Raw genomic sequence first — 689 nt, forward strand, 5'->3', positions numbered from 1 at the left:
TATCCAAAATTCAAAGCGACAAGAATATGAAAAGACTTATCTTGATACTTAGTCTTTTAAGTGAACTTTATTAAAAATGCATTGTTAGAAACAAAAGACAACAAAGAGAGCGATGAAAGAAAAAGAAAATTGGGAGTAAGAAATGAAGTAATAGCAAGTAAAAGACTAAGAAAACGTTTGTTTGAAGATTAAAGGTTGTATTTGAGCCAATGGTACGGAATTTTTTTTTTATAGTGAATAAAAATGAATTACATTCATGATTAGGAATGTAAAGGTAATATTTATAATATTTTTTTAAGTGAAATAAATTTTTTCATTAAATGTTGGTTTTTTCAGTTGAGTTTCGAAGGTAAATTTTGTGTTTTGTGTTGAATGAATTTAATGGTTGTGTTTATATTATTCAATGGATTTTTGTTTTGAATATGAAATTACATTTATTTGTGAACACCTAACATAATGGTTGAATTAATTTCTCTGAGGTGATATTCAAAAGTATTGATGGTGTTATCAATTTTGGATTTGCTTGTTAATTGCTTCATTTTTTAATCACTAAATTGTCAATTTCAATTTCTTTCCTATGTAAGTGTGTTGGAAAAAATTATATTGAGGTTGGAATGATGTTGTGTGTCTTGCTAACATACCTACAACATTGTTGGATGAAATCATTGGTGGGTGTATTTACTAGGACA

This window comes from Pinus tabuliformis, chromosome 9 (genome assembly GCF_031772625.1).
Source record: "Pinus tabuliformis cultivar Carrire ecotype Pingquan chromosome 9, CPIR1, whole genome shotgun sequence".
NCBI lineage: Eukaryota > Viridiplantae > Streptophyta > Pinopsida > Pinales > Pinaceae > Pinus > Pinus tabuliformis.